Here is a 7,899-nt window from a genome sequence, read left to right as displayed (position 1 = left end):
TTGAGCATCCATAGCTCGAACACCCTGATCGAGGGGGTTCCACGATTCTCTATAGGGAGTTTGGTGGCTAGGGCGATACGGTGAACTCATCTTAGTGCTCTTGGAACCACGCAAGTACACTGCGAGCTGTGTGAGACACTGCATTGCTGCTGGTAGATGCCAGCGTGCCCACTAGAAGCAAACTCCGTGTAGGGGTGGACATTGTCCTCAAGAATAGAAGGATGCTTGCGTTAATCCACTGTGCCTTCCAGAAAAACGAGACCGCCCAGGCAATGCCACGAAAACATTCCACAGACCAAGATGCTAGCTCCACCGACCTGACCCTTCCGACGATTGTTGCAGGATGTCTGCTTTCTGACAAGAAATGGCTCTGAGCACTATGTTACTTAACATCTGAGGTCATCAGTCCCCTAGAACTTAGAACTACTTAAACCTAAGGACATCACACACATCCATGCCCGAGGCAGGATTCGAACCTGCGACTGTAGCGGTTCCAGACTGAAGCGCCTAGAACCGCTCGGCCACACCGGCCGGCATCTGACACTTCACGTCGCACGCGTCAGCGGGCATCTGTCCAATGGAGCATAAAACTTTATTCGTCTGCAAAGGCCACCTGTCGCCACCAGTGAACCTCCATTAGTGGCACTGGCGTGCAAATTCCAGCCTTCGTCGCCGGTGAAAGCAGTCAGCACGGGTGCATGAACAAGGAATCTGCTGCGGAAGCTCGTGCGCAGGAATGATCGCTGAACTGTCATTGAGAACACTTTCGTAACACCTCGGCTAATCTGGGTGGAGAGTTGCTCAACAGTCTCACATTTATTCGCCCGTACACATGTCCGCAACGTCATTCACACCTGTCATCCTAGGCCCGTGGTGCAGCACAGTGCCTCGGTGCAGGTTTTGGAAGCGCCACCTTGCCTCGCACGGCATACATCAATGATGGCTGCATGGGAAGGGTCTGAAAACCTAGCCGTTTCCAAAATACCTCCACCCTTGCCACGAAGACCAATGGTTATGTCATTTGGAGCACAGATAAATCGCTACGTTTGCGCATTAGAACGACTGCACTGTTTTCCACGTCCCCCAACGCTGTTTATATGCCCTACACTACTATTGCTGCAACTTGCCGTCTGCGAGTGGTTATTGCACGGTGATCTCAAACATATATGGTAGTCATATTAATATGGCTGGACCATATACAATGTGGACATTTTGTTGGTCTTCAGTCCTAAGACTGGTTTGATGCAGCTCTCCACGCTACTCTATCCTGTGCAAGCTTCTTCATCTCCCAGTACCTACTGCAACCTACATCCTTCCGAATCAGCTTAGTGTATTAATCTCTTGGTCTCCCTCTACGATTTTTACCCTCCACGCTGCCCTCCAATACTAAATTTGTGATCCCTTGATGCCCCAGAACATATCCTACCAACCGATCCCTTCTTCTAGTCAAGTTGTGCCACAAACTCCTCTTCTCCCCAATTCTATTCAGTACCTCCTCATTAGTTATATAATCTACCCATCTAATCTTCAGCAATCTTCTGTAGCACCACATTTCGAAAGCTTCTATTCTCTTCTTGTCCAAACTATTTATCATCCATGTTTCACTTCCATACATAGCTACACTCCATGCTAATACTTTCAGAAACGACTTCCTGACACTCAAATCTATACCCGATGTTAACAAATTTCTCTTCTTCAGAAACGCTTTCCTTGCAATTGCTAGTCTACATTTTATATGCTCTCTACTTCGACCATCATCAGTTATTTTGATCCCCAAATAGCAAAACTCTTTTACTACTTTAAGTGTCTCATTTCCTAATCTAATTTCCTCAGAATCACCCGACTTAATTCGACTATATTCCATTATTCTCGTTTTGCTTTTATGGTTGATGTTCATCTTATATCCTCCTTGCAAGACAATATCCATTCCGTTCAACTGCTCTTCCAAGTCCTTTACTGTATCTGACAGAATTACAATGTCATCGGCGAACCTCAAAGTTTTTATTTCTTCTCCATGGATTTTAATACCTACTCCGAAGTTTTCTTTTGGTTCCTTTACTGCTTACTCAATATACAGATTGAATAACATCGGGGAGAGGCTACAACCCTGTCTCACTCCCTTCCCAACCACTGGTTCCCTTTCATGTCCCTTGACTCTTATAACTGCCATCTGGTTTCTGCAAAAATTGTACATAGCCTTTCGCTCCCTGTATTTTAATCCTGCCACCTTCAGAATTTGAAAGAGAGTATTCCAGTCAACATTGTCAAAAGCTTTCTCTAAGTCTACAAATGCTAGAAACGTAGGTTTGCCTTTTCTTAATCTAGCTTCTAAGATAAGTCGTAAGGTCAGTATTGCCTCACGTGTAACCATATTTCTACGGAAACCAAACTGATCTTCCACAAGGTCGGCTTCTACCAGTTTTTCCATTCGTCTGTAAAGAATTCGCGTTAGTATTTTGCACTGTGACTTATTAAACTCATAGTTCGGTAGTTTTCACATCTGTCAACACCTGCTTTCTTTGGGATTGGAATTATTATAATCTTCTTGAAGTCTGAGGGTATTTCGCCTGCCTCATACATCTTGCTTACCAGATGGTAGAGTTTTGTCAGGACTGGCTCTCCCAAGGCTGTCAGTAGTTCTAATGGAATGTTGTCTATTCCAGGGGCCTTGTTTCGACTCAGGTCTTTCAGTGCTCTGTCAAACTCTTCATGCAGTATCATATCTCCCATTTCATCTTCATCTACATCCTCTTCCACTTCCATAATATTGTTCTCAAGTACATCGCCCTTGTATAGACCCTCTATATATTCTTTCCACCTTTCTGCTTTCCCTTCTTTGCTTAGAATTGGGTTTCCATCTGAGCTCTTGATATTCATACAGGTCGTTCTCTTTTCTCCAAAGGTCTCTTTAATTTTCCTGTAGGCAGTATCTATCTTACCTCTAGTGATATAAGGCTCTATATCCTTGCATTTATCCTCTAGCCATGCCTGTTTAGCCATTTTGCACTTCCTGTCGAACTCATTTTTGAGACGTTTGTATTCCTTTTTGCCTGCTTCATTTACTGCATTTTTATATTTTCTCCTTTCGTCAGTTAAATTCAATATTTCTTCTGTCACCCAAGGATTTCTATTAGCCCTCGTCTATATACCTACTTGATCTTCTGCTGCCTTCACTACTTCATCCCTCAAAGCTACCTATTCTTCTTCTTCTACTGTATTTCTTTCCCCCATTCCTGTCAATTGTTTCCTTATGCTCTCCCTGAAACTCTGTACAACCTCTGGTTTAGTCAGTTTATCCCGGTCCCATCTCCTTAAATTCGCACCTTTTTGCAGTTTCTTCAGTTTTAGTTACAGTTCATAACCAATAGATTTTGGTCAGAGTCCACATCTGCCCCTGGAAATGTCTTACAATTTAAAATCTGGTTCCTAAATCTCTGTCTTACCATTATATAATCTATCTGATACCTTTTAGTATCTCCAGGGTTCTGCCATGTATACAACCTTATTTGATCATCAAAGAAGGTTGTATGTGTACATAATGACCTGAATACGACCGAAAATGTTTCAGAGGTTATCTGTATTACCAAACGTATAAAAAAGTAGCAGGTTGGCTACCTGAAAGCTTTTAGCTGCAACAAAAATGCCCAGATAGCCGAGCGTGTTAACGCGCCGCCCCTGGGCAGAGGAGGTTTGCCCACCCCAGATCGAACAAGCCCGGCGGAATAACGAGGGTCGGTGTGCCGGTCAGCCTGGATGTGGTTTTTAGGCGGTTTCCTACGTCTCACTAGGTGAATATCGAGCTGTTTCCCAAGTCCCACCTCTGTTACACATTTCGCAAACATCTAGAAAACGTTCACATGCTTACCATGCGATAACACTACATGCTTACACATATTCCCTCCTAGGGTGGTAACAGCCACCCAGTAAATTGACCAAGCCGCATCCCACGATAACAATGTCGAGCACGTGTAGTTGCAGCACAAAGGCACCATGGAATATGAAAAAGAAGTATTTCATATAATTATTGACCGAATTGAAATATTTAAGATGCATTCATAATCCACACTTTTAACAGTTGTAATCTTACGTTTAAGGCTTAACACAATAAGTCGAATATTAAAGTCAACTGTGTATACATCCTGAGGTACCATAACTCATGGCGCACGGAATATTCCCACACCATATCAATCCAGTATTTGAGATTTAGAGCACTTAGGGACTTTCAGCAAACTTCACAAGTAATTTCAAACTTTTCGAATCTTTCTCTCACTGACACCCACACAAATTAAACGAAAAATGTTTATCGCTTAGTATATTTTCGCTGTTAGTGTAGTTGAACTCAAGGAAAAGGCATTATGTTTTAAGTAATTACTTCTTTACTACTAACTTAATTCTCAACACATTTACTACCCCTGAATGTACCTGCAAAATTATATCATCGTATGACATATAATTCGGGAGATATGACATCATAAACGTTGAATTGCGTGAAAAACTAGGAATATTATTGATGCATTATATTGTTAAATCACAGTTTCATGAATTTGCTTTTATAACTTACTTTTGCTCTAATCAAGTTTAACATAATTGGTTTGACACTATGCAATATTCATCGAAACCTTCTTACATGAACATATAAAGCGGTTACCACTGTTTCAGTTTATCACTTTTGATTTTGACTCTTCCATTAATCTATGGCTGAATAATCGAAAACCAACACAATTAGGATTTTGCATCTTCAGAGATAAATGTATTACATGCTTAACATCAGTAATTTAAAACATTAGTTCATTCGTAAAGTAATCGGACGTTTAAAGGTGCATTATGTATGCACATCAGTTTTTTAAATAATCGACGGTTGCGTGGTTTCTGGATAGGACCATTTTTCCGAATATAGTGAGCTTGTAGTTGAACTTGTGCCGCTTGTGAATGCCCCCTTTTAAAGCGGATCGCAGTACAATGAAACTCCGAAACATTTTGTAAAGACATGTGGAAGAGAAAAAACAAATAATCCATTCAAACAAATACACTTTAATTTCCACATGATGGGGTCACATTTGTCATAACTGTGTACCATGTTTACGCTGCAGGTCACAAACGGTGCTTAACATGCAGAGTCTAAGTCCATTATCAGCTTCTTATGTAACCAAGATCGCGTTTCGCCTATATAAGCGGGCAGTGCACGCCAGCAGAACCACCCCCCAAATTCTATAAGTCTCTCCATATCCTTGAGCGACATGCACTCCGCCTCGCCTTCCGTATACGCCTCCTGCCCCCACGCGGATCCTCTATGACCTCATTCCTTTCCCCCATCTGCTCCTGTTCCTCGAACATATCTGCATCCTCTACACCTCCCGCCACCTTGATCCCCCTCACCCCCTGGTTGCTCCTCTCCTCTCCCATCCCCGCCCCCATCTTCACTGTTGTGTCCCCCCTACCCTCCATCTCTACACCCTTCATCTCCTTTCCCAGATGATGCCCTCTCTCCCTCCATTTATCCCTCCTGTCAACTCTGATCCTCACCCCCCCTCCTTTCCTCCGTCCTTTCCCTGGGCTCCCTCTCCCCCCCCCTTCCTTCCTGTTTTCTCCCTGCCTAACCTCTCCCTACCTCCCTTCTCCCCCTCCCGAGTCCTTTTGTATTCCCCTCCTCTGCCTTCCCCACTCCCTGTTGCGCCTGCCCAGCTCCCCCCCACCCCTCTTATGGGTCCTCATCCTCCATCGGCTCCTTTCCCCCCTCCTTCCCTTCGCTTTTCTTTAGCTTCCCACCATTTTTTATTTTCCCATCAGCTGTCCAGTTCCACCACCCCCCCACCCCCACCCCCCACCTGCTCTCCGCTGTGGTATGTCACATTTACCAACTTTTTAGTGCAGTGTTCCAGTGAATGTTCAGTGTCGTTCGTCTTTCTAGTGTTGGAAACAGAAACCATGCTGTCGATGGGCGTGAATTTCATGTCTTTTGCGAACAGAAACCAGACTGTCGCTGTGTTTTTTAATTGTCTGTCTATTATTTTACCTGTCTGCTTCGTATGGATTTTGTTTGCAGCATCATCCCTTTGTTCCATGTTTTAAGTTCCACGCTTTTTTTTCGCCATGTTCTTATTTCAGTCTCCGATTTTATCGCCTGTTTTTATTATTTATTCTCTTCATCTTTTTAACAATTTCTGTGGGCTGAAGAGCGGCATACTACGCTGCTGCCAGCCTGCCCCCTTCGGGGGGAATCGAAATTCAATAAAGAAAAAAAAAAGAAAAAAAAAAGCCAGCGGAACCATTCCGCTGTGAGCTCTATCTGGAACAGCATTGAAGCACTGTGCCTCGTCGTCGTCTTTATCGTCAATGCCGCATGCCTGTCTACAAACATATTATTAGCCTCGAGAATAAACTTGGAGGAAATGGAACAGCCCAAACAGTCATTTTAAATGGACCTATATTTTTCCGTGGCTGCAGGGTTAATTTTACTCTTGACGTAGCTACTGGTAATTCTGGTAGTGGTTGGTTTACCCTAGCCATCGTTCATTGTGAAAACGCCTCGCTTCCTGGACTTGAATCTTTCTCCAATCGAGATGTCATCGCCTACAAGACGTGGCATTGTGGTATTGATCCGAAGTCCCAAAGTAGACCTAGCTATGTTTATAGTAACATGCCACTTACATTGTATACACACTCCTGTAGAAAAGTTAGTAATGATGAAAAAATTCATGTATGGATGAAAGGACTTGGTGTACTTCCTGAAAATGTAACCTGGAACCGCACCAAAGACACCTTTTCGCAATTGTTGGGATCACATTTCGAACGGTGGATCGTGGAATGTTCAGTTGTGTTGACACAGCTCGTGCACTGCATGAAGATGGCACATTGCATCCAGCATTCTCAGCCATGGTAACAGTGACTTCTTCAATCTGTGGTGGAACTGGCTGTCGCCCTCTCCCAGGAGTAATTCTCAAATCGCCAGTTGATTCGAACTTTCGAATCATATTCTTTAAATCCGGTGCAGAAACAGGACCTCTTTCATATTTCTTTAATGCCTCGATACCAGCGAATAGCAGCAGTACTGTTGCCGTTGTTTCGATGAAACAGTTTTACGGGTAAAGCTCTGCTCACCTTGTCCAGACCCACGTTGACCGTCTGCAACCGTAGCGCATCCTGTTGCTCGTGTTTAAACCCAACATCGCCGAACCTGTAGCGGTGCCTACCGGTAATTCATGAAAGTAACACTACTACCAACGCAAATCCTGTAGCGGAAAGTCTGAACAATATTCCTATAAAGTTGTGTACCCATGCGGTGAATAGTTTTCCATCTACACTGCATCAAGTAGCGAAAGTTTAATTACGAGTTGCGACAATTAAGTAATGAGACTGATGTGAAAGAAAATGTTGCTTACCGTTTTAGTCAAGTTTAGTGTTGTCTCCTTCAAAGTAGTTCCTTTCTGATCGCATACACTTTATCTAGCGCTTCTGCCATTGATGGTAACATTTCTGGAACTCATTTTCTATAATATCCTCCAACACCCTCGTCAGAGGTTTTTGGACAACTTGTGTTGTTTGAAAATGGTGTACCTTGACCGCCGTTTTATCGCACGGAGCGATATCTGGTGAATAGGGTGGCTGTGGTAGCACTGAAATTTGTTTTGAGGTTAAAAATTTCTGTACTGACAGAGCAGTATGGGATGGCGCAATATAGTGATGCAGAATCCAATTATCAGCAACGTTGGCACGGACACGAAGAACACTTTTACGAAGGCTTTCTAAAATTTCTTTGTCCAGGAAGCACCCACTCTTTATGAACAATTCGCTTGGAATCAAAGAATCACACAAGCATGCATTTCACTTTTGAGTTCAACACTCCTTCTGCCATCACTAAACATTTTATCCCAACGAAAAACTTGAGCTCTTGACATAACC

The sequence above is a fragment of the Schistocerca serialis genome, chromosome 12 (genome assembly GCF_023864345.2).
Source record: "Schistocerca serialis cubense isolate TAMUIC-IGC-003099 chromosome 12, iqSchSeri2.2, whole genome shotgun sequence".
NCBI classification, from domain to species: Eukaryota; Metazoa; Arthropoda; class Insecta; order Orthoptera; family Acrididae; genus Schistocerca; species Schistocerca serialis.
Note: the sequence above shows the minus strand (reverse complement) of the source record.